The sequence below is a fragment of the Halichoerus grypus genome, chromosome 5, assembly GCF_964656455.1.
Source record: "Halichoerus grypus chromosome 5, mHalGry1.hap1.1, whole genome shotgun sequence".
NCBI classification, from domain to species: Eukaryota; Metazoa; Chordata; class Mammalia; order Carnivora; family Phocidae; genus Halichoerus; species Halichoerus grypus.
Window position 1 is genome coordinate 8,439,128 of NC_135716.1, and position 24,865 is coordinate 8,463,992.

Genomic DNA, 24,865 nt, shown 5'->3' on the forward strand with positions numbered 1-24,865 from the left:
CATGGGTACATTCTGTTAACTAAATGACACACCTGATTCAGATTTCACCAGTGTTTCCATGATAGTGCTTTGTTCTGCTCTAGGATTCAATCCAGAATTCTGCATTGCATTTAGCTGTCATGTCTCCTTAGTCTTTTTCAATCGCTAACAGTTTTCGGTCTTTGTCTTTTATGATCTGGGTGCTTTTTAAGAGTATTGTTTACTTTTTTTAAAAAAAACTGAGTACAGTTGACACACAGTGATGCATTAGTTTTAGGTGTACAACTTCGTGGTTCTGTACTATTATTACAAACTGCCCTTTGGCTTTCTCTAGCTGAATAACCTTCGGCGTCCAGCTTCCTGGGGGCTCTACTTCCCCATCTCTGAATCACCAGGATCAAACTGGAGGACCCTCAACCTCCTTTAGGCTCCATATATCCATAGAGCTGATATGGACACTGTTCTTAACACCAAGGTGCTGATACGCACCATAAAGCCACAGTTCATGGTGGAGTTTTAATCACCATGGCAGGTCTTTCTGGTTGTTTGATTTTATGATCCACTCAAAGAGGCTCTATATGTCTCTTAAGTAATTTTTATAATATTTGACTATCCAACCAAGAAACTCATTTTAACATGTATCATTGAGTTCTTATAACAATAATAATAACCATAGCAATGTTTTTAAGACTTGGCAGTCTATAAATGTTCATGTCCATTATTTCCTTTGATTCTCAAAACATTCCTATGTCTCCATTTTAAAAAGGGGACCCAGACGCAGAGAGAATCACTGACTTGCTGAAGGCTTCCAGCAAGCAGAAGCTGGAGCTCCAACAGGCTGTCAAGTGGGGGCTACAGTTTGGGAAGCCTGGGTACCAGCTCAGAAAGTTTCCATAATATTGGGTCCACAGCCCAGATGCAAGAAAGAGACGAGTTACCTGATCCAAGGAGAGTGAGAGAGACAGGCCAGCTGAGAGGCTCTGCTGGACCCCAGAGAGATCCGGAGACAGGCTCCCCAGGTGGTGGCAGCAGTGTAGACAGAAGGAAGCAGGTATCAGAGAGGGTGTTTCACTCTTATCTTCCGGGGAATCCTGAACCCTGCAACCGAACCCTCTTTCTTTAGTTTGTCCCATGAAGAAACGCAGAATAGCTCCAAACTAAAGCTCAGTCTCTCTCTGCATGTTAAGTTCCAGAGGGCAGAAAGAGTCCCCTTTTCACCTCCTCTTTCTTCCCAGAACCCTTCGCTTTGGGCTGCCTTCCCCCTACCTTCTAGTGGTTCTCATGAGTATTAAATACATCAGCACGTCTCCCATTCCCCGCCTCAAGCTAGAAACTGGAATCCAAGAGTCACGAGAAGGTTTAGGTCAGTTCTGTGAAGCTGCCAAATCTGATGGGCTACATTTTCATCCTATTTATGTTATGTATTTCAAAGGTTCATATTTATTTAACTGTGAAAACTGAACTAGTCCCAAGTTATTTGAAAGAACAAAAGCTGCCTTGTGGACAGCAGACTTTGGCTCAAGCCTGAGAAACAACTGAGGTGTAAAATGATCCTGAATTTCTTGCGGTCCTATAGCAATGAAGCAGCAGGTTGGAGGCTGGGGCTCTGACCACACCGTGGTAGAGCTGCAGACACGGGAGACGGATCGGCGGGTGCCCCAGGACATGCACAAAGCTGGTATGTTGGCTTCATGCACCTTTTGCCTCAGACAGGCAGGCACTCACTACCATCTCACTTCTCTGCTGTAACAGGGACGATTTCAGTGGTCACTCCATTGAGCATCCTCAGTGTGTTGTGTGGGAATAAGTAAGAAGAAGCAAAAGCTGCATTTTGCAGAGACTCAAAGGCAGGCAGACAAGCGGGAAAGCTTTGGAGCATAAAGAAAGGGAGGCTTCAGGTGAGCCCTGATTAGAAGCTGTTGTCATGGGGGAGCAAAAGGGGGCTGCTAGAAGTCCTTTGTGATGGGTTAGGGATACATATTTGGCTTTCTCTGGTTCTAATTGGAATCAAAGACAAAAAATTAAGGAAGCAGTTATTAATCAAGTGCTGGTTGTTTGGGGCCAATTGTTAAAGGGGTTCCTGTTCAGCTTCCTGGATTGTTCCTAAAGATAGTGACTTGACTTCTTACAAGTCTGACTTATGGCAGACTGACTTCCTGGGCTTTATTGTAGGTAATGTGTTGCTGTGAGTTTTAGATCAGAGTTCGATATTTTTATCTTTGTTTGTATAGTCAGTCTTTCAGTGGGATGCCAAGGATGCCTACCCCACAGGGAACTTGGGGGTCTGTCTAGAGACACACAAGGGTCTGGCAATACCTGGTCAATAGAGAGATGTGCAAGATCAAGCAAAGAATAAAAGAGCAAAGTAACCACTTCTAAAAGGTTCCAGAAAACTTCACAGATGAGAGGATGTTTAACCTCAAGCTTAAGAGAAAGAGAGGACTTTGTCTAGTGGTCATGTCAGGGAGAATATTCCATGCAGAGGGAATGATATTCCAGGAGGGGCACAAAATGAGTCTAGCATGTTTTGGGAAGCTAAATAGTTCCACACTCTTGGGTTTTACATGCAAAGGAGGCAGGAAGGGAAGACAATGAGGAAAGGACCTTCCAAGCGTGGCTGAACAGCTTAGAATTGGCCCTATGCTTATGAGATCCTGTCAGGGCAGTGGGGAAGGGGATAGAGAATACATATGAGAGCTTTGAAAGGTGGTCTGCACTATAGGACGTGACAGTTGCACGTGGGTGTGTGGACAGAGAAGGAGCAAGAGGAAATTAGGAAAACACACAGATTCCGTCTTAGGTGATGAGCACTTGGTGCTGCTGACCACATGGTCCCCTCATCAGACTCTGACCTCTCCAAGGGACAGGTCCGCACCTTTCCTCAGCAGAGTCTGACCTGGGGTGGACACTTGGCATGTAGTAGGTGAAAGAATAGGCAGCATAATTCTTTTTTCTTTTTTTAAAGATTTTATTTCTTTATTCATGAGAGACGGAGACAGAGAGAGGCAGAGGCAGAGGGAGAAGCGGGCTCCCGGCAGAGCAGGGAGCCCAATGCGGGACTTGATCCCAGGACCCTGGGATCATGACCTGAGCCAAAGGCAGACCCTTAACTGACTGAGCCACCCAGGCATCCCTAGGCAGCATAATTCTAAAGACACACTTTTGTAACATCTTTTAGGCATTTAATTTACCGGAAGAAAAAAAAATCATCCCAAGTAACATGCAAAGCATAGTTAAAGGGAAAAGTTTGGTGAATGGAGATAATGAAATGCTGGAACAGAGTGAATTGGGGGTGTCCCTTGGAGGATGGCAGGTGGAGATACCCTGTAGTCAGCTGGACTTCTGGGTCTGAAGCTGGAAACTCAGAGTGGAGGAAGTTATCATAAAATAAGGCAGATTAGTGAGCCTTCCAGGCCTTCACAGCCTGTGTGCTGGGGCTGGTAGGCAGAGAGGGAGAGGAGCCAGGCTGGCCAACGTCTAGAGCAAGGGCGTATTCAGGAGGTCAGGTGAGAAAGCCAGAAGTCTTGCAGGATGGGGATCATGGCTGGCACGAGGTGGACACAGTCACCAGGGCAGGAGCCCAAGTGCACCAGGTGAGTAGGACGAGGCCAAGTACGGACAGATGTCAGAGGAGCACCCAGGGAATGGGAGAGGTGCCGACGGGGCAAGCAGGAGGACCTGCGTGGAGATGCAGCTCTAACTCCTTCTCGGTGCAGTAATGCCTTAGCCAATGCCAGGGTCCAAAGCCTCCCAGATATAGTTCATCTCCTGCATCTAAAGGCGCTCCACAAGGCTTTGGAAATTTTGGAGCAGGAGGGTTACGAGGAGGCAAGGCTACTTGGTAATTCCTGTTGCAAAATGTAGTCCTCTCTGTCTCTGCGTCCTTAAGTCCACAGAACTGGGCACAAGGTGAGGTTGGCCCACAGCATGGTTAGAACAGAGGTCTCAGCTGGTTTCTTAAGCAGCTCTAAAGCTGGGAGGGACCTCTGAGGACATCACATATTTAGGCGAAAAGGCAGGGTTTTTGTTTTCCCCCACCTCAACCAGTGATTGCATGTATTTGCTCCCAAAACAAAGAGAAATTCCCCCATATGGGCACTCAGCCAACAACACTCCTGACCTCTGAGTCAGTGCCACCCAGCTTCTCCTTAGCTGGGGGGTTAGGAAGAGCCTCATGAAGGACAGATCTCCCAGACAGATGGGTTTGTGAGTTATTCCAGAGCATCTGAATATGACCAATTGGGCAATAGGGGCCCAGGGAATATTTTTGAGCCAAGGAACCACATTATCGAAATTGAACCTTAAGAAGATGAATCTGGAGCGCCTGGGTGGTGCAGACGGTTAAGTGTCCAACTCTTGGTTTGGGCTCAGGTCATGATCTCAGGGTCATGAGATCAAGTCCTATGTTGGGCTTCATGCTCAGCGTGGAGTCCACTTAGAGTTTCTCTTTCCCTCTCCCTCTGCTCCCCATCTCTCTCTCTAAAATAAATAAATAAATCTTAAAAAAAAGAAAAGAAAAAGATGATGAATTTAGGGGCACCAAGTAGGAAGGAGGAGAGCCTGTAAGGAGGGGCAACAAAGATAGATGGTCACCAGTCAGTAACACTTGCAGTAGCTTTACAATGGTCATAAGATAAATAACCAGTCTTTATGGAGCTGGACACCGTGTTCTAATCCTCATACTAACCCAGGAAGCGAGCAGCTGTCATCCCAAGTTAACAGATAAAGAAACCAAAGCAGAGGGGAATTAAATGTATTGCCCATGAGTTCACAGCTTGTCAGAGGCAAAACTGGGATTTAAAGCCCAATCAATCTGCATCCAGAATCCTTATTCTTTCTCACATGCTCACGCACAAGTGGTTACCGGGCTCCTGCTTGCTGCAAAGGGGCTGGCGTAGCTGCCGTGGCTGTGATCGGTGATGGATCACACATCACATGGGCAGAACAGGCCCCGGGCAAGAGGGCTCCTTGTCTCCCCTTCTCTTCTACTGCATACAGAGGGTTAACGAGCATGAATGCATTGCACACTGCTGCTCTTTGTTTAGCTACAATTTGACTATCATTCCTGTATCAAATCAAGACCCTGTGGGACAGTTGCTGGGGCTGCAGACTTTCCATCAACTAGGTGGGGTGGAGTGTTGCTCTTGAAAGAGGCCCATACCCCATAGGCTTAGATTGTGTAATCCTTATGTAGGTCAGAGCTTCTGATATTTCCTCCAGAATCACGAAGGACACCTGCGTCTGTTGATAGGAAAGTGGTGTAGATGGAGCTGTGGGCTAGATCATAGTCCTTGATCACACACAGGCATACAAGCAAAGAGGAATATGCATTGAACAATATGCTATCATAGACTGATAAGACAGAGACGTGAAATACATTGATTCTCTCAGAAAATAACTTTTTATTGAGTAGTTACTATGTCATTTGTCATAAGGTCATTTGTGATAATAGATTCTGGGTGAATAAAGAAAGAGACTTCTATGGTTACATAATGTAATGTTATCACAGGAATGACATATCAATGCCTTTGCCATATCTATGAGTTAGAAGAACAAGCCCTGCCCACACACAAGGGAAAGGAACAACACAAGGGCACAAATACGAGGAGAGAAGGGCAAGGGGCCATCCTAACGTCTTCCCAACAGAGAAGCAAAAGAGGTAAGTGTATTCCTTACAGGATTCTCCATAGAAACAGGACCAATGCGATGGAGAAGAGGTGGGAGGGAGGAAGAGAGAGAGAAATACAGATTTATTATAAGGACGTGGCTCATGTGACTTTGGAAGATGAGAAGTCCCAAGATCTGCAGGTGGCAAGCTAAAGAGCTAGAAAAGCCAACGGTGTAAGTTCTAGTCTGAGCCCAAAGGCCCAAGAACCCAGAGAGCCAGTGGTATAAATTCATCTGAAAGCCAGGGGCTTAAGACTTAGGAAAAGCCCATGTTTCAGATTCAAGTCCAACAGCAGGAAAAGATCCATGTCCCAACAAAATGCAGTAAAGCTAAAAAAAAAAAAAAAAAAAAAAAAAAAAAAATGCAGTAAAGCTGAGTTCCCTCTTACTCGAGGCTCAGCCTTTTTTTTTTTCTATCCGGGTCTTCAACTGATTGGACGAGGCCCACCCACGTTAAGGAGTGCAATCTGTTTACTCAATCTACCAATTCAAATGTGAATCTCCAGCCCCAAACACCCTCACAGACACACCCAGAATAATGTTTGACCAAATGTCTGGGCACCTTGTAGCCCCTCAAGGTGACACCTAAAACCAACCATACAATAAATCCTCCCGTCTTAGGGATCAGACTCTGAAACTGTGAGGAATGGTCCTTGACAAGGATGAGGCAAGGTGGGTGCCCAGGGTATGCAACTTGAGATGGACATCACTCCCAGGGTTGTCCAAGGGCAGGGATGATGCCAAGGGTGAGGGCTTCCTCAAATTGCACACCTAGATTCCTCGCTCACCTCACTGAAGCCAGGACCCTAGTGAGGATTGGTGAAAAGTTCTCACAGCTGGGGACAGTGGGTCCCTCAGTGCAGCTGAGGAAAGAGGTGCATGGTATGGGGGACAGGCAGGGGACTTGGAGAGCTGAGACCAGACTTCGATGACTGCAGCCCCCAGACAGGAGTCCTGGGGGCCTGTGCCTATGAACCCCACAGATGGAAAGGACAAACAAAATCCTGAAAGGGTGAATTCAAGCAACCACCCACCCTCCTGTTGCCTAGACTTTCAAGAGAGATACCACAAAACATCAAAGTTAAAGCTAGGTAGTATGAAAAGTCATTAGAGAAAAGACAGGGTACCCACAAAACAATGGCAATTGGACTTACAACAAACTTGTCATCCTAACAAGAGGTGCCAGGAAGGAGGGGATGTCATCTTGAAGGTGCTGAGGAAAAATTACTGACAATCTAATACAAATAATAATAAATAATAGCAATCAACTTCTAAGCACTTCATATGGCAAGCCAGAAATCTGTACTCAACAGAACAATCATTTAATGAGAGTAAAATAAAGACTTCCAGACATACAAAGAATTTATTAACCATTGGCTCTCACAGGAAAACAAAATCTGCATGAGGATGAGTAGGGATGGAGAAAACTAGATTACCAAACCTATTTAACAGTTAATTGTTAGAAATTAGTAATAATTTCTATTTTGTGTTTTAAAAATGATAGTATTGAAAATGATAAGAAGGGGGCGCCTGAGTGGCTCAGTCATTAAGCGTCTGCCTTCGGCTCAGGTCATGATCCCAGGGTCCTGGGATCGAGCCCCGCATCGGGCTCCCTGCTCCGCGGGAAGCATGTTTCTCCCTCTCTCACTCCCCCTGCTTGTGTTCCCTCTTTCGCTGTGTCTCTCTCTGTCAAATAAATAAATAAAATCTTTAAAAAAAAAAAAAAAAGAAAATGATAAGAAGGAAAATACAAGGATATGTAATAAGTGTCTGAGATAATTTGTGCCTCATGAGAACGGTTGACATAAAGAATATATTTAGAACTTGGAAAAATGATGAGTTGGGCATGAATATTGGAAATAAAGATTAACAACACAAAGAATAGAAATATTCATCATCACATAGTAAATACATAAAACAATTGTGCACCTGTTCTGGGGGGTTGGGGGGAAGGCCTCTTCTAGGCACTGATGATACAGAGAAGAGTAAGACAGAAAATTCTCCTTCCGCATGGATTTATTCATTTAAATACAAATGTGTTCCCACAATAACCTTGGTTTTTTGTGTCAATGCTGAGACCCACTTCAGATTTCCTTCCCAAGAATAGGTGGTGCATGTAAACCATAGATAGGGCCTTGCTGGCCATCCAGAAAGTCTTCTTGATGAGAAATCGGATTCCACTCACAGTCCTTAGCAATTAACCTGACATATGACACAAGCCTTCTTCATATGGGTTTAACATGAAGGGTGGCAAATAGCTGAGATTTAACACATGGACGCAACTGAACACTGGAAGGAAGCCATGCGCAGGGCCAGGCAGGTGTCGGGCAGGGGGCTCTGGGGATATCAAAGCACAGAGCTGGCTTGTGTGAGCTGATGTGGATCCAAGCTCCATCCTCTTGTCTGTCTGTGCTGAGCAACTTTGGACAAGTCAGTTACCTTCTCTGAGCCTTGACTTGCTCATCTGTAAAAATCACCAATCCACGAGGTTACTAGAAAAATCATATATGATAACAGACATGATCACCCCCTTGTAGGAGCTCTCTGCGAATCAATGATAGGTGTCCAAATACTGATCGGAGGCCCCTTAACTATGTTTCTTATTTCCCTCAATGTGGTTTAAGCTTTTGGAGGACACGTACTGGATCTTATTTATCTTTGTATTCCCTAGTATTGCGCTAGGAACACTCTTAACAAATGTTCCTTAATTGAAGTAAATGAAATGAAAGGGGATTGAATTGACAATCTAAACATGATACAATTAGAACACGATGGAAGACACCATTTCACTAAGGGCTATTTTCTTGGCTTCTGTAGAAATATAGATGTTCAGAGAAGAGAGAGATTAAAGTGGACCGAATAAGCATTTACTGAAGACATGCATTTATTGAACACCTGTCTTGTGCCAGACACTAGACCAGCCCTTCTCCCACATGTTATCTCATTATCCTTAAAAACACACTGAGAAAAAGTGTTATTAGCTTCATTTTACATACAAGAACCCAGGAGTTCAGAAAAGCAAAGTAAGCTGCCCGAGGTGACCAGGGTGAAATAGCAGGGACGGGGCAGCGTGAGAAGCCAGCTCTCTCTGTCCCTCTAGCCCCATCCTCTGTCCCCTCTTTCTCATTCAGCCCCAGGCAGGGGGAAGGAACAGCTCTGCTTGCCTCCATCAGATTTCTCTTGTTTTCTGCCACATTGGCTGAGCTGCACTCCCCATGCCCACTTTCAATTATGGCCTATAAGCCTGTGCTTTGAAAAACATAATTTATTTTCTCAGTCTGAACAAATAGAAAACACAATTGTGTGTTTAAATACTAATTAACCTTTCACAGTTGTATGATTTCCCCCCTCTCTTTCTCTTCCTTTCTCTGTCTTTCTCTCTCTCTCCCTGCCTCCCCTAAAGCAAAAACACTGGACATATAGGACAGTTCTTGTCACAATTTCTTTCCTGACCCCACCGCTTGCAAGTCTGAAGCATATAGCTATTCACACCTCTGTACTTGAATTAAACTCTTTTTGGAAGAGGAAAGGACCATGGATGTGGTCATTAATGTGCTTTTCTCTCTGCATCAAAAATTCTAAGCTCCTGGGTACCTGGGTGGCTCAGTCGTTAAGCGTCTGTCTTCAGCTCAGGTCATGATCCCAGGGTCCTGGGATCGAGTCCCACATCAGGCTCCCTGCTCGGCAAGAAGCCTGCTTCTCCCTCTCCCTCTCCCCCTGCTTGTGTTCCTGCTCTTGCTATCTCTCTCTCTGTCAAATAAATAAATAAAATCTTTAAAAAAAAAAAAATTCTAAGCTCCTTTTGCCAAAGGGTTCGCACGGTCCATTCCAAGGATGACTCTGTTGGCGTTCCCATGGATATTGTTCCTGTCGACTGTATTATCTTCTCCTCTCTGAGATCTTCAGTGTTAAAAGGTCATGGGCTTTGAAGACAGACTACTCACTTATTTTTTTTTAACTTTATTTTAGAGAGAGAGAGCACGAGCGGGGGGCAGAGAGGGGAGGCAGAGGGAGAAGGAGAGAGAATCTCAAGCAGATTCGGTGCTTAGTGCGGAGCCCAATGTGGGGCTCGATCTCACGACCCTGAGATCATGACCTGAGCTGAAATCAAGAGTCAGATGCTTAGCTGACTGAGCCACCCAGGAATCCCCAGACCACTCATTTAAATGAACTTCATGCATCCACACAAACCAGCTTAAAGATTATTCCATTAGCAGCTGAATATCAGTCAACATCATATTTTTCTCACACTGCCTTCCATCACCCACTCAGCTGTTCCTCCCTCTTCTGCTTTCCCCCTTGTGTTGCCATCTCCTCCAGCTTGGGGCCCCATTTTACATCTAGAGCCTTGCATTGACCACTTGGTTTTGGAGTCATGATACCTCCTTCATCTTTAAAACCTTTTGGAGAATACAGCCATGTGCATTTCTCCCCAGTCTGAGTGCGCAACTCAGAAAACCCTCTGTGATCCTCAGTACTCCTTTTTGATGAAACCTAATGACATGTCTAATTTTGGACACATTGAATTTATAATGCTTGGGGGGCTATTCAAACAGAAATACAATTAGATATGTTGGTTCAAAGCTCTGTAAAGAAAGTGAAGAAGACTGGAAGATAATCATGTCTTGGATGAGAAAAAGTGAGGGATTTCTAGAAGAAAGGAAGGTAAATGGAATCAGATGCAACAGAGAAGTCCAAGACAATATTAAAGGGATGCATTTTTTAGAGTTTGCAACAAAGAAGCCAATGTTTTCCTCTGTCAAATACTTTTATACGCTTGGAAGTCAAAGCCACCAAATTAATTACAGTGACTTAAAGAGAGAATCTGAGAAGAGAGAGTTGAGATGGACAGCATCGATCTTTATTTCATACAGTCTAGCATGGGGCCTGGCATGCAGCAGGCTCTCAGTAGGTAAGTGCTGAATAAATGGAAATAGAAGGAAAAGCCAGAGTGAAGGGCAGGAACTTTGGTGACTTACCTTGAGAAAATGTCGCAAGGATCCTACTCTCAAAACATGTCCACAATCTAGCTAGGAATGTAAGTGTACAGGTAACAATTACAGTATGACTTTTAAAAGGTGTATAATAAATTGTGTGCCTTGTATTAGGGCACAAGCAAATGAGGCTGTCTGCGTCATTTACAAACGAAAGTGTGAAGTCTTGGTATTTTAACAAAATCCAAGGTGCGATCTGTAAGTCAAAAACTCCATTTGACTAGTGCATGGGTAGACGACCTTCTCTTGTTAATTACATTTAACCAATCCCCTAGAGGCTGGTAATTATTCTTTCATTTTTTATTCAACAGATATTGGCTGAGCTCCTACAATGTATAAATCAGAATGTCCACCTATCATAGGACAGTGGCCAGATTCTATGAGGAAGACCGGAATGTGCGCATCCGTTGGGCACAACTGCTCTCTGAAAACAAAACAAAACAAAACAAAACAAAACGACACCAAGTTCTGTCTGTTTTACTAGTCTGAATATTGCTGCCAACATGGATTTAGAGTAGCGGAGTTAGTCGGGTAATTTTAATAACTCCGGACTTGGAACAATGGTAGAGCAAATGATTCCATTTTTGCCATTGATAGTGATTTTCTCAGTTGACCAAATTTATGTGTGGGCAGGTTTGGGTACCCATCTCCCTTGGATATTACAGGAGAATCCAAAGGCATTCTTTTGGGAATTTCTTTTCAGTGAAAGTACAAGGTCAGAGCCAAGAGCTGACAATGATGAGAAATGAGGGCAGGGATTACTGCCACTTCTCCGGCATCTGGTACGTAGTAGACATGAAGTAACTAGCTTTTGAATGGATGAGTGGATGAGCAGAGGAATGGGTTTCATGGAATATGATACAGGATGGAGCAGATGTCCTGTTTTGCTAACCTTGCTGGTTCCAGCTGCTTTTCTCCTCCCTTGTTTTGCCTCTTCACCTGGCCCAGACTGAAATGGTTCTGGTTCTTTCCCTCTGACCGTTCATTCTCCCAGCCTCTCAAGGGAAGGATGTATACATGTAAGCATGTGTGTGCCCGTGTGTGTAGTAGGACTTAAACATCGTGGTTATAACTTCAAGTATCAACCAGGAAATAGCTATCAAAATTTCTGCGCCCTCATCTTCAAAATTTAAAACTAAACAGCAAAAAGCACTAAACGAACAACAGCCATGGAGGATAATTTCATCATCCCCATCTTACACAAGGAAAGTGAATACCAAAGCGAGTCAGTGACTTGTGGGGGCATCCTTACTAAGAAGTGTGACAGGACCAGGGTTCAAACCCTGGTCAATTTGGCTCCACACCTGGTAATGCCCAATGCATCTAACACTTGGTTTTCCTTTCAACAAAAGAAGAGATTCATCTTACAAGTTTTCTGCAATCCTGGTATTCTCTTATGTAATGGATTCTTACTCTTTCTCCTTAGAGCCTAGCGTTGGGTCTTGTAGGGCACGTGCATTTATCAAGGTGGTTTAGACAAGGTCCAGTAGGTGGAGCTAGAGAGCAGACACGGGCTGCCCGTGGCGGGGGAGGAGTAGGGGGCTCTGAGGAACAGAATACCTGGGTATTGACAGTCCTCACCAGAATAATCCCGTTAGTTGACTTCCTTCTTCAGAATGCAAATCACTGTTATGATCTGGCCTTGGGATGGAGGGGGATGAATTCCTGAGAAGTAACTCTCCTCGTCCCGAAAGATCAAGGCTAGAGCAAATAGCCCACTTAAACTAAGTTCTGGGTGTGTTGTTCTGTGGAAAATAGGGTAAATCAGTGAAAGAAACAAAAATCTGTCCACAGTGTCATAGGTAATCAGCAAAACCTTCCTTAAAGGCTCAGCCCTAGGTTTGAGCCTCAGTTTTCTTTTCTTTTTTTTTTTCATGAATCAGGATCCGTGTAAGGTCAAGATACTGAGATTCGTTGATGTTTAATAACTTCCCCATTTTTAAAAAATAGGCTTTATTTTTTAGAACACTTTTAGATTTACAGAAAAATTGAGAAGATACTATGGAGCGCACCCATGTACTCCACACCTAACTTGCCCTATCTCGGTGGTCCCCGCCTTACCCGCGAGGGGTGGAATGCAAGACCCTGAGTGGATGCTGAAACTGATGAGGGAGAGTTGGAAGAAAGGCAGGCAGGGACAAGGGGCCACTGCCCTAGGAGAAAACCACCCTTAAAAGGATTTTACATCACCCTGGAAGGAGCCCTCCACCCTTTCCCGCGTGATAGATAGATGACAGAAACCTGATTGGAGGACAGGCTCAGGGAGGGTTAATCAGATAAAAACAGCCAGCCAACAAGCCCATAAAAACCCCTAGACATAGAAACTCCAGTGACAACCCTCTCGGGTCCCCTCCCTCTTCGGGAGCTTTGTACTATTGCTCAATAAACTTTACTATCGCTCAATAAACTTTGCTTTGCTGTTCACTGCTCTTCGTCTGGTCTAACTCTTCATTCTTCAACGTGGCATGACTAAGAACCATGGGCACCAAAGGAAAATAAAATCCTGTATCAAAACCTCAGATAAGACCAAACCCTTCCCAGACTATGATTTTTCCTGTCCATATACACACACACCTATGATAAAGTTTATAGATTAGGCACAGGAAGTGATTAACAATAACTAATAATAAAATAGAACAATTATAACATCATGCTATCATCAAGTTCCGTGAATGTGGTCTCTCTCCAAATATCAGTTGAACCAATACTCATCTATCTTATGATGATTTGAGATAATGAAAGGCCCGCATGACCAGATGGAGTGAGGGGGATGACGCAGGCATGTGACATAGTGGGAGGCTACCACTGACCTTCTGACAAGGGGTTACAAGGAGGACCATCTGCTTCCGGACCTGGTTGACTGCCGTTGACAGAAACGGCTAAAGGCAAAAGCTCAAATAATGTTCTCACTGCACAAACATCTCCAAACTAGGGTGGCTCATCGCTTATAATCAATGAATTGATCTTGATACCTTATTGTTAACTAAGTCCACAGTTTATTCAGATTCTCTTAGGTTTGACCTAATGTCCTTTTTTCTATTCCAGGATTCTCTCCAGGACACCACATTATATTCAGTCATCACGTCTCCCTATGCTCCTCTCGGCTATTCCTCACACTTCACTTGATTTTCATGTCCTTGGTGGTTTTGGGGATGATTTGCAGGATGCCCCACTCTTGGAATTTGTCTGATGTTTTGCTCATGCTTAGACTGGGGTTATGAGTTCTTGGGAAGAAGAGAGAAGTCCATCTTCATCATATATCAAGAGTACATACATACAATCAACATGTTTTATGACTGTGGGTGTTTAATCTTGATCACCCGGCTGAGGTTATCTGCCAATAGAATTCTTCCCTCCTTGGGGAGGGGGCTCATTTTTTTTTGTTTAATTTCAGGCCTTCAACAGATTAGATAAGACCCACCCACATTGTGGAGGGTAATCTGCTTTACTCAAAGTGTACTAATTTAAGTTTTAATCTCATCTAAAAACTACCTTTAAAGAAACATCTAAATTACTGTTTGACCAAATATTTGGGTATCATGGCCTAGCCAAGTTGATACATAAAGTTAACCATTGCTGATGGGAAGAGGGGAAGCGATGCTAAGCACACACAGGGTTGGAGGACCCGGCTCAGTGTTATCCTGGTGAGTTTGGAAGGTCTCTGTGGGAGAGACTGGACAACTGATTTGCGTGACTCTGGAAGCAGTGTGGGGCGTGAGCTAGCTGGAGTCATATGGGGCAGAGGGATGGGGGGCAGTAGGTGGGAATTCTGGCTCACCATCTCTCTGCAACTTTGACAAGATCATTTCACCTCTCTGGGCCAGCATGTACAAATCATGAAAGCCAACAGGTGGGAGGGGATGAAATCTTGGTGGGTGAGAGAACTAACTTTATATTTTTAAAAAATTTATTTATTGAGAGAGACAGCTTGCACATGGGGGAGGGGTAGAAAGAGAGAATTTTTCAGACTCCCCACTGAGTGTGGAGCCCAATGCAGGGCTCAATCCCATGACACCTGAGACCTGAGCTGAAACCAAGAGTTGGAAGCTTAACTGACTGAGCCTCCCAGGCACCCCAAGAATTAACTTTATTTTTAACAGCAGACTATATGCCATGAACTATGGTAGGAAATTTATACTCATTCATTCATTTATTCATTTATTAAAAGCATAAATGATGGACCAGTCACTGGAAAAGGTGATTTATGTTCAGTGACTCGTTCAACCACTTATTTATCACCAGCTATGTACAAATCTCTGCTAACTCATGTATACCTCACAAAACAAAGTGTCGTTATACTCATTTTACAGATGGAGAAACTGAGGCTTGGGGACCTTTCGCAACTTGCTCAAAGCTCACCTCATAAGGGGAAGGGTCAGATCTAAGCCAGATTAGCCTGGCTTCGTGGCTTGTACTCTGCTGTAACTTGCAATCACTCCCCACATCTTCTATGACTGTAGATACCTCTCTTGCAGGGGCTGGGATAGCTCATAGGAGCCCTCAGGACAGGAGCCAGCATCCAGGGACACCTGTCACTAAGTCCTAGTGCTGTTGTCCCTGGAGATAAATTTCTCTGTGGGCTCTGCTGCCAGGTCCTGATGGAGTTCTCAGTGACCATTCATTTTGTAACATTTCCCCACCGGCCTGCTGATTCATTTCCTAAGCTGATCACACAGAAATCAATCGGGCTGCGATAGAACTCAGCGGGCAGAAGCCTGTAACGGCAGCACGGGCAGAGGGGAGAACACTGCAACCAGAATTGAAAGCGGAAAATACAGATCAGGATAGTTATCGAGCAGAGACTGGATGCCCAGCAACATGCTGGATAGAGAGTAAGGTGAGAAGTGGCCCCTGTCCTCAAGGCTCACCGAGTCCCGTAGGTCCCCCAGAGTGGGATGAGCTTTCAGAGAAGCAGTGCAGCTCCACGAGGCTCCCCCAGGGCACTGCTCCTCGTGCGCACCAGCTCTCTGATCCTCACGGCTAACAGTTGGTTACGGGCAGGACAAAACCCACCCACTATGCTAATAAAATGTAATGCTCAAACCAAGCAATAAAAATGCCTATTCATATGCATTTTTATATCTCCCTGTATAATAAAAGGAGTCACATTCCCCTAAGAGGAATTTCTGAAGTCAGTGTGCAAAATCCCTCCCTTGCTAGTCTGTTTATTTCCCAAATAAGATCCCAGGGGACACATCCGCAGGAAAGCCAGAGGGAGGGATCTCGGTTTCTGTTCCTTTGGGGCCCAATGTGGCTTAATGGCTTAAATCTGAGGTGCCCGCCGTTATCCCGATTCCCTTGTCCTGGCATTCCCTCCCGGGATTCCCTCCAGGGATTCCCTCCAGGGACTCAGCTGGGGAAAGGTGTGGGAGCAGTGAGATAAAATGTATTCTTTCTCCGTCTCCTATTCTTCCACCTGCTACAAGTTCAGTGTCTCTTTTTGGGGCCTCTGGCCAGTCCTATTAGTACACAATATGTACGTGTGCGAAAAGCTTGGGCAGCATTTTTATTCCTCATCAAAACCTATGTGACAGTCTTTGTGGACGCATATGGACAGGACAGTCTGCTTGTTCCTCCTCGCCCCCCACCTTGGGGTCCTGGACACAGCGAGGTTCTCACTCTGGATCTTCAGGTACAGAAGAGAGTATAAGACAGGGATTAAAGCAGGAACACGGTCAAGGTATGAAATTCCCAGGAGACGGTCATTTTCTGACTTTTTCATACAAGAAAATTAATAAAATATTTAATGTTTATGGCTAAGCAGAAGATAGGTTTTTAATAAACTCACAGGCAATTCATGAAGGCATTTAAGACCATCTTCAAAAACTCAAAACAGTTCTATAAACGAAATAAAGTTAACGGGGAGGGTGGGGAGACTGTTTTCTGGAGGTTTGTTTCTAATGTTTCTAAGCAAGAGGACGGGATAACTGAATGCAGAGAAAGGAAAGAGGAAACAGATGGCGGGGGGGGCGGGGTACGTGGTTTTGCCCAGAGGAGGAGATTTGGTGCTTGCTGCGGAGAAGGGCTCCCGTTTTCTTGTTGGAGGGGCAGGAGTTTCAGGGGAACAGAGGGTGGGGGATCAAGGTCTGAGCTGGGTTTCCTCTCAACTCCTCTTGGGTGCCGTGAGCTTTGTGGTGGTTTTGTCTGATTCATCATAACCTTAGTAAAGTCATCGTGGGGCCACCTGATCTGGAAACACAGATACTCGGTGAATGGCAGAGGCCTTTTCGGTGAAGTCACTGTCTTTGTCATTTAAGTGTGTAAAATCCCTGGAGGTCCAGCCCTGCCAAGACACACCAAAGTAACTTCAAATAACTCACTTAGGCTGCCTGGTCCTAAGTGTCCTTGTCTGTAATGCGAAAGCCTGGAGCTCCGTGGTGTCTGGGTGTGAATCCAGTGCATCTCTTGAGCGTGTTGCACGTGCCTGGCTTGGGGTCAGAACAGGCACTTGCAGAGTCTTCGCCTGAAGCGTCCTGTGCTTTAGGGAGGGAGGCAGCCCCTTGCATCTTAAACACAGTATCAGGCCTGTCTTAGCAGAGGGAGGCATAGTCCTGGGAGGACCCAGAGAAAAGTGTCCATTTAATTTCAGAAACTGGCACATTACAGCATGAGAGACTTGGGTTAGCTCTTAGGTGGATCTCTGTGGCAGATTAAGCCCCAAAAGATCCTTCCAAAGTAGATGATATTATTTGTGAATTCTATCTTTGCCATGAAACTGAAGTAGTTATGTATCCTAGAGCAAGCCCTCTGTAAATATGTTCAGTAATCCTAGAGAAACTCAGTTTTTTGTTGTTTACGGGACATCTTAGAATAGGGGAGCGACATTGGTCTTAGCTGGTAATAAGCTATAGTCAGGAAGGTGAGGAACACAGCGTTGCCAGGTGACTTTGGGCAAGTTTCTGCACCGTGCTGGGCACTGAATCCCTTGTGTCAAAGGGAGGCTCTGGATTCAGGGATCTCTATGGCCCTTTCCTTCCCTAACCAGCTACAAATGCGCTTCTGAAATTACTTTGGAGGCAGGAAAATCCATTTCATTTCATGAATTCATGAATTTGTTCCACTGTCCTTTCATCCAACAAATATTTATTCCTGGACCACATCCTGTGCTCATGAGAGATAAATGTGTGAGACAAAGCCGCTGTCTTTAAGAATGTCCAGAGTGGAAGAATTGTCTTTAGATTCTAGATTTTTCTCTCCAATAAAACTTCTTAAGAATATAGGTGCAGCTGTATTTCCATTTGTTGCCTACCTTTAGTGCTTAATGCCGAAAAGAATCACAAATAATAAAGTCTTAGAAGCTAAAGGGGTTTTTCAATAATTTGCATTCATGTCTAACACCCGTCCGATGTTTGCACCACCACCCTCACACCCTTTCCTTTGGCAGAGAGCTCCTCAGCTTTGCAGGTGAACCCCCTACTGTGGAGACCACACTGCCTAGTGTGGTCCATTCTGTCGCTAGGCAGTTCTGACAATCACAGAGCTATAATTTTACTCACTGAAGTCTGTCTCCTCACATGCTGTATACTCAACAGCTCCTGCCTGGCTTCGTCAGGGCCACACAGAAGGGGCTTGGTCGGTGATCCATATCTATATGGCAGTCCTCGCTGTTGACCCTGAGGAAAGTGACTTCAGCTCTCCTGTCTCACGGTTTCCTCCTCTATCAAATAGAGATAATACTGCTTTCTCTTCTTTGTAACCGAGAGGATCAAATCTTCTTTTCAATAATACGGTATCAATTGCTGTTAGGTACCATGCATGTCCCATAATGTATTAATAATAATAATGTTACTGCTAGCAGTAGAAATAATATTCATAAATTGCCAGTAAGATTAATAGCAGCACATCATGCACATTCAGCAAAATTAGATAGTGTTACCATTAGAAGGATTTTGCACCAAGACCAAGTAGAATTTATTCCTGGCATGCAAGGATGGTTCAACATGCAAAACTCAATCAGAATCACCATATGACCCAGAATTTCCACATCTGGGAAATTGAAGCATGGGATTGAACCGACATGTGTATGTACGCCCATGCTCACGGTAGCATTATATGGTAGCCAAGAGGCAGAAATAACCCAAGTATTCAACAGATGAATGGACAAACAATATGTGGCATTATCTGTACAGTGGAATATCATTCAGCCTTAAAAAGGAAGGGAATTATTATTTTTTTAATTTTTTAAAGATCTTATTTATTTATTTGACAGAGAGAGGGAGAGAGAGCATGAGTGGGGGGAGAGGCAGAGGGAGAGGGAGAAGCAGGCTCCCCACTGAGCAGGGACCCCGACACAGGGCTTGATCCCAGGACCCTGTGATCATGACCTGAGCCAAAGGCAGACGCTTCACCGACTGAGCCACCCACGTGCCCCAAGGAAGGGAATTCTGACACCTGCTACAGCACAGATGAGCCTTGAGGACATTTTGCTAAATGAAATCAGCGCGTCACAACAAGAGAAATTCTGTAAGATTCCACTTATATGAGGCACTTAGAGTAGTCAAATTCATAGAGGTACAAAGTAGAATGGTGCTTGCCCACTGATGGGGGAAGGGAGAAACCAAGAGGTATTTAATGGGTACAGAGTTTCAGTTTTGCAAAATGAAGAGCCTTCTGGAGATCGGCCGTACAACCATGTGAATGTACGCCACTGAAATGGTTAAGATGGTAAAATAGATGTTATGTGCCTTTTTTCACAATTTGAAAAATTAATTAAAAAAATTTTTTTAAATATTAAGAAGCATCATGAGTAAATAAAGAACTGAGGCTTGGAGCTCTGCAGGTGGCAAGCCCGCTCTGGAGGCCCTGGCTCACCCCATGTTGCCAGGAAGGCAGTAGCTTGCTAGTTGAGAGCACAGACCCTTGGCCCAGGCTGCCTGCATTTAAATCTTGGTGCCATCACTCACTGGCTGTGTATGCAAGTACACGTGGACTTGTGCACTTGCACAGTGGACATCATGGTGGACTCGCCGCCACGTGAGTTAGTATCTACGGAAAGCACTTCAACAAATACCTGGCACATTGTGGGCCTTAAGGAAGAGGTAGCTACTGATATTTTTATTTTATCCAATGGCAGCTAGCATTGCCGGAACCCCGATTTTGCACCAGGGGCCGCACACCTCCCTTCACTTTTGTTGCAAAGAGGAATCCAGGAAGAAATTGTGTATAGGAGAGGTAACCCGGATGAGGAATTGTAGGATCCGTTCAGTTCAATAAATATTTATGAAACCCCTGTCCTGGGCCAGGCAGGCCACTTGGTGCTGGAGGACAGAGATGAAGATGCCTTGCCCTGGGGAGCTTTGTTAGCACGTGGCACCTAGCACTTAAAAGTGTCCCACGCTGCACTCACTGTCCTCTGGAAACCATCCTGGAATACTTAATAAGATCAGAACAGGGGCTCTGCGTTTTCATTTTACACTGGCCCCGTGAATTAGGTAGCCAGTCCCGCCTTGACTAGCCCTGGCTGGGAGAAGGGGCCATCTGTTTGAGGGGACGAGAGCAGATGCAGAGAGAGGAAGACGGCGCAGGCTTACAGAGGACCAGTGGAGGGACAGGTGGGTTGAGGTGGCAGAAGCAGAAAGCAGGCTCAGACCCTCTGTCAGCTCTGTCCCTGTGCCCCCACCTTCTCACACCACTGTGGGTCGGGGGCCCCATCCCTGGCCAGTACCCCTTTGCACCAACCCTGACTCCAACCCCACTCCGTCCAAACTCACACCCTCTGCAGAGATCCAGGCGGCATCAAGAATGCACAGAAATCGAGTGGTGTTGATCTCTTCCGGTGGGGATTGCTATAGGAGGGAAGGAGAAGGAGAAAGTGTTCAATGGGCCCAAATAGTCGGGCATCAAATTTAAAGCGTCATGGAAGCTTAGGGGGGGCACACCTCTGAGATCCATCATCTCCTGCTCTGAGATGCCGGAATGCCTTCCATCCACCTGTCCGGTGGATTCTTACTCAGCCCTCAAAGCCTCAGCTTTGCTTCCTCCTTGCTGCGATAGAACTTGACTGCAGAACAAAAGGGACAGACGTGTGTATATTTCCGGAGAGGGCCAGGGGAGGGGCTGGATAAGAGAGGACGCAGGGAGGGTGGATGAATGGCAGAAGCCACTTGAACGATGCTCCTCCTTTCCTAGTTGACAAAGAAACACACAGAAGGAAGTCTGCATGTTGGGCCAGGAGGGGGAAGATTAGTCAGTACTGCATGGGCACTGGGTGATTTGAGGAACTTTTATCAAGAGGTAAGAAGGCCAGCAAGATGTTCCAACACACACACACACACACATACACACGTGCATGCACACACACGGGCACACCGGACAGAACGTTACATTACAAATACTCATCTTGTTTCCCTCTTCTTCCCCTGCTACACTGACATCTGTTTGCAGGGATTGACTTTTACTGGGCTTTCTAATTGGCAATTGGATTAGAGGGAGCTGGCAAGATCAATAGAGCCTAAAATGATCTTTATAAACTGTGCTGAGGCTGAAATTTTGGAGCGAGAAATGATGGGTAAGGAAGACTTTCTGAAGGTTCTCTAGGACATTATACAACGTAATTTTCCTTTTACCAGCCCTGTGCTGGGGAGAAAAAAAAATCAGTAAAATATTACCTTTGAGACATCGGAAGCCAGATCCGTAAGGTGGGGATTTGCCATCTTGCCGAGGTCACGTTCTAAATGCAGTGGGAGTGGGAGAGAGTGTGGTTTAGGCTGCTGACTGATCCCCGACGCCCATCCCCTTCTTCTTCGAGAAGTAGCCCCGCTCCAAGTGTAGCTAAGGACGTGCCCAGCAGCTGCCAACATCGCAGGGAGGACAGGCTGTGAGATGACCATTGGCCCAGAGGTGCTGTGTGCACTCTCTCCTCGTGCCCGGACCAGGAAAGGGGATCGCCCTGCACTTCCCTTTCTCCCTCCAGGGAAAAGTGGGGGCGACCATTTCTGACACAGAGCTGGATGCCAGCTCTTGAGGACAGTAGATGGCCTGGGAACATTTAGTTCTGCACTGTTCTATGAGAGAGAAATACGCTTCCGTAATTTTGCAATAAGGAGAGCGACAAGATAAAAGCGATCGCCTTGGCAACTGCCCTCTTTGAAATCTATCTGCCCCCTTTCTGAAAAGGGTCCTGATATATTTAGAAATGTGTGTGTACTCCCCCATACTGTACAGGATTGTTGTCAGGACAAAATCCCACGAAAGACTGTAGGATAAAAATGCTCTGACACAGCGAATGTTTTGTGAATATGCACTATTTGGATGGTGTCAAAGCCACTCTATATTTCCCCCTACAAAACCTGCTTCTAGCGTACTCTCCTTCTTCGTAAATGGTGCCTCTGTTCTCTTAAGGCTTTAGGCCAAACCCTTGCTGCTTCTCCTTCCCTCACACCCAGAGTGTGGCAGATTGCCCCAGCATCACCTTCATAGCCTGTCTGAATCTGACCACGTCCCACCACCTGCGCTGTGGCGGCCTGGCTCTGACCCCCCACCGTGTCCTGGGGCTACAGGGTTTCTGCCCGGTATCTCCGCTTCTCCCTCAGGTCCGCAAGAGCAGCCAGAGGGGTCCTTTCAGAGCCTGACTCAGATTGTGCCAGACCTGACCTCCAAACCCCCTGACCTTTGCCGCCTCACTCAGGGGAAGAGCCAAATTCCTTCCCATGCCCTGCACCAGCCTCTGGAACTGGGTCTCAGTCCCCTCCCCGCAACCCCCAGGCCTCCTCTCCCGAAGTCTCCATGTGGGCCCCTCTCACGCTAGCCCCACAGGGCTCCTGTGTGCCTTGGTCACACCAAGCAATTCCTACCACAGGGCCTTTGCACCTTCTCTCTCCTCTGCCTCGAATGTGCTCCCATGTGCTACATGGGTCCCTTCCATGCCCCTTTCCTAAGGTTTTCCTTGACTAAAAGTTTTAAAAAGTCAACCTTTCATGCCGGCACTCCCCACCCCTCTTCTGTGCATATATGCACATGTGTGTGCAAGGAAGTATGCATGTTTGCGCACGTTTCCCCCCATGTAACATGTGTAGCTTTATGACACACTGGATTTATTTGCTTGTGGATTCTCTGGGCCCACACCTTTGGGATGCCAGCTTCAAGAGGACAGGGCTTGTCCATTTTATTCACAGCCTCCTCTCCGCAGCCTAGAGCAGTGCCCGGCACAGAGTCCGCCCTCCGCCAATCCTGGTTAAATGAATGAGTGTGCGCTGCACGGGGTGAGATCTGTGAGCTGAGCGAGCTGAGTGTGCACATGGGGGAAGACAGCCGGCCGGGTGAGGCAGGCCAAGGGTCCAAGGTGACAGAGGACAGGGAAGTAAAGCTACAGCCACACAGGATGTCACAAGGGCAAGCTGCCAGGGCTTGGTGCCGACAGGTGAGGGAGGCAGGAGAGGAGTGAGAGATGAGCCCGTGTACCAGCCTGCGTGGCTGTGAGCAGAGCAGATGCTGAGAACCTACCAGAGTTAGGGGCGCGGGGCCCAGAGCCAGCCGAGGGGGCCAGTGGAAGATGCCACGCTGCCAGCAAAGGGAAGCATGGCTCTGGGAGGGAGGACAGGAGCGTCAGAACGGCTGAGCGGCCAAGGGCTGAGGGCCCCTTGGGACGCGCTGGGCTGCCGTGGAGGACGCCCAACCTGGGAATCTGGAGATCCGTCTCTCCTTCCCACAAGGTGTGTGACCTCGGCCCAACCACACGTCTCTCTGGGCCTGCCATCTCTTCTGTCCTTCAGCCTTGCCAGGCTGGGGTCTGGGAGGGGGCTTAGTGGCCCAGTGCTGGACTGTCCCCATCTCACAGATCCGGGGCGGGGGGACACCTCAGGGCTCTTTCGAGCTTCCTCCTCTCGAGCAGGCTCCCTCCTGAGCCCCAGTCTCGGGTCTGGCAGTTAATAGGCCCCTGGTGACATCAGAACCTTCTCAGGAGCCCCGGGATGCTCTCGACACCTGGGCACCAAGGACATCAGTCAGATTCACACACATCCTTTTGTATAATCTTGTAGCTACAAATAGGATAAATACCAAAATCATATACCATCTACAGGTCAAATAGTGGCCAGGGGCATGCCTGGGCACCATCTACAAAGTAAAAATGATTTCATCTTGCACCTCCCTCTCCGAATAAGGAAGTACAGCATCTGGTGGGCCTCTTCAGGTTCGTGATGGAGCACCAGCCACGTGTAGGATGCTACTTTGATGCACAGACGGAAGGACAGGAGTGGGGACAGAGCACAAAGGGGGTCTGTGGCAGGTCCAGGCCTCGGTGCAAGGAGCTGTGCCTCATGAGCCGTATGACTCACAGAGCCGGTGCTGCTGGGTATCGTGATGGGAAGAGAAGCCACGTGCAGCCCGTGGCATGCTCCAGGGGGCAGATCCCAGCAGGACATCGGATTTTAGCCAAAGGCCATGCTGTCTACAGTAGAGAATCCCATGTCTTTTAAAAACTCCTGCATGTTACTGGTCTTTGGTAGAGACAGAATGATGACCTGGAGACACCATGTGACCATCTGATTGGAACTGCCTGTCTTGAGCTGAGTTCAGTCGCAACCACTGAGTCATAAGACCGGTCAAAATGAGCAGCAATCTCTCAGGAGATGGAGTTAATGCACCCCAGATGTGAATCCCAAGCAGGAGCAGCACCAGAGAAGACACGCCGGTGGTGTAGACGGCCATGGCACTGCTGCTGTCACACCAGGGAGCCTTCACCATTGTGCCCCTCACACCTATGCCTGTGTGAGGGATGCTGTATGGCCAGCAGAAGGGGATGGAAGAAAGTCTGAGCTTGGTATGGATGAGTCAGTTGTTATGTGGGTACAAGACACACATGGACCATGGCCCCACCCAGCGGTGGCCTGGAAGGACCATAACAAGAGACATCCCTAGCAATGAGCAGAGCTCTGGGCAGCACATTTGATCGCCCGTGACCAGCTGAGGTGGGGTGGGGTGGTCACTGAGGATGAGGGGAACTTAGAATAGACAGCGGGGGAGGGGACTGAGTATCAGCTGTGTCCCTGATGCCAACCGCTATGGCAGGGGCTGTGGCCCATCCTGCTAACCTCCTTCTTCCAAATGGCCTCTTGAGACAACAGGCGAACTGGGACCCTGAAGGAGCTGAGAGGAGCTGGGGAGTGCAAGCATGGACTGCGGGGGACAGGAGAGGCGCCACGCATGTTTCCTTTACAGAAGGAGGGATGTGCTGCTTGGCCATGGGGAGTGTGGCTGGTAGACCTTTGTTAGCTCCTTTCCAGGTC

The 24,865-nt window shown here is 46.6% G+C and overlaps 1 long non-coding RNA gene across 1 annotated transcript; it reads left to right on the forward strand.

Moving 5' to 3' along the window:
• Nucleotides 1–1,561: 1,561 nt before the first annotated feature.
• Nucleotides 1,562–12,978, forward strand: LOC144381702 (uncharacterized). Its single transcript, XR_013447465.1, has 3 exons — nucleotides 1,562–1,657; nucleotides 5,489–5,638; nucleotides 10,952–12,978. It is a non-coding gene; the product is annotated as an uncharacterized LOC144381702 (long non-coding RNA).
• Nucleotides 12,979–24,865: the final 11,887 nt, after the last annotated feature.